Raw genomic sequence first — 2424 nt, forward strand, 5'->3', positions numbered from 1 at the left:
TGAGAAGTGCTGAGAGGGACTGGTCTTTCTTACAGTCTCTGGGAACAGGACAGCTTCTGCCCCTGTTTTTATTCCTGCCAGGCTTCCATTTACATAACAGGTAAAACAGCAACCCTGGGTCCTACATCATGGAACTGAAGGGAAAAGGTGAAAAGATTTGCTCCAGTATTTGCATTTTAAAATTCTAAACTCCTTGTTGGCTAATTTGGAGTGTTCTAAACTAATAATCACTTTTAATTCTTAAAGTAGAATTAACTGACTCTTTCTTCTAGACAAACATAACTGTGAGCAGTTTTTAAAATTATTTTCATTTAAAAAAAATACTTGAGTGGGAAGTCCTAGCCTGAGCAATCAGGCAACAGTAAGAAATAAAGCACATCCAAACTGGAAAAGAAGTCAAACTGTCTCTGCCAATGATATGGTCTTATACCTCGAAAACCCTGAAGACTCCTGAAAAAGACTCCTAGATTTGACAAATGAATTAAGTAGTGTCTCAGGTTACAAAATCAATGTACACAAATTGATAGCACTGCTATATGCCAGGAACGACCAAGGTGAGAATCAAATCAAGAACTCAATCCCATTTACAAAAGCTGCAACAAACAAACAAAAAAACAACTTTAGGAATATACTTAACCAAGGAAGTGAAAGAGCTCTACAAGGAGAACAACAAACCACTAATGAAAGAAATCATAGATGACACAAACAAATGGAGAAAATCCCATGCTAATGGATTGGAAGAATAAATATCATGAAAATGACCATACTGCCCAAAGTGATCTTCAGATTCAATACAATTCCTAACAAAATACCAATGTAATTTTTCACAGAATTAGAAATCATAATCCTAAAATTCATATGGAACCAAAAAAGAGCCAAAATAGCCAAAGCAACCCTAAGCAAACAAACAAACAAACAAAAAAACAAATCTGGAGGCATCACACTACCAGATTTCAAATTCTACTACAAGGCTATGGTAATCAAAACAGTATGGTACTGGTATAAAAGAAGACACACAGAGAACAGAATAGAGAATGCAGAAATAAAGCCAAATTCCTACAGCCAACTGATCTTCAACAAAGCAGACAAAACCATACCCTGGAAAAAGGGCACTCTATCCAACAAGGGGTGCTGAGAAAATTGGATAGCCACACACAGAAGAAAGAAACTAGATCCTTATCTCTTGCCATATACAAAAATTAACTCAAAGTGGATTAAAGGCTTAAATGAAAGACCTGTAACCATAAAAATTCTAGAAGGAGAAAACCTAGGAAAAACACTTCTGGACATTGGCCTAGGCAAAGAATTTATGACTAAGACCCCAACAGCAAATGCAATAAGACGAAAAATAAATAAATGGGACTTAATTAAAATAAAAAACTTCAGCGCAGCAAAATAAATAATCAACAGAGTAAATAGACAACCTACAGAATGGAAGAAAATATTTACAAACTATACATCTGACAAAGGACTAATATTCCGAATCTCTAAGGAACTCAAATCAGCAAGAAAAAAAATGAAGCATCCCATTAAAAAGTGGGCAAACAACCTGAACAGATATTTTTCAAAAGAAGATATACAAACGGCCAACATCACTAATTATCAGGGAAATGGAAATTCAAATCACCATGAGATACCACCTTACCCCATTTAGAATGGACATTATCAAAATTAAAAGAAAAATAGATGGTGCGGATGTGGTGTAAAGAGAATGCTTATACACTGTTGGTGGGGATGTAAATGTGTACAATCTCTACGGAAAAAAGTATAGAGACTTTTCAAAGAACTAAAAGTTGATCTACCATTTGTTTCAGCAATCCCATTACTGGGTATCTACCCAAACGAAAATAAGTCATTATATAAAAATGACACCTGCACTGGTATGTTTATTACAGCACAATTCACAGTTGCAAAGATATAGAATCAATCTAAGTGCCTATAAACCAATGAGTGGATACAGAAAATGTGGCATATCTACCATGGGATACTACTCAGCCATAAAAATAATGAAATAATGTCTTTTGCAGCAGCTTGGATGGAACTGAAGGCCATTATCCTAATCAAAATAACTCAGGAAGGGAAAACCAAATACTGCATGTTCTCACTTATGAGTGGGAGCTAAGGCATGGGTATGCAAAGGCATACAGAGCGGTATAATGGATATTGGAGACTCAGAAATGGGGAGGGTGGTAGGCAGGTGAGAGATTTTAAAAAATCACCTATTTGGTACAATGTACACTCCTTGGGTGACAGGTATACTGAAACTAAGACTTGACCACTTTACAATTCCTCCATGTAACCAAAAACCACTTGCACCCCTAAAACTATTGAAATAGAAATAAATAAAAATTAAAATACTAAAAAAATACTCAAGTGATGCCTTTGAAGAGTACAAACAAGACATTGAGGGGAGGATTTGAGGGT

This window comes from Papio anubis, chromosome 1 (assembly GCF_008728515.1).
Source record: "Papio anubis isolate 15944 chromosome 1, Panubis1.0, whole genome shotgun sequence".
Lineage (NCBI taxonomy): Eukaryota > Metazoa > Chordata > Mammalia > Primates > Cercopithecidae > Papio > Papio anubis.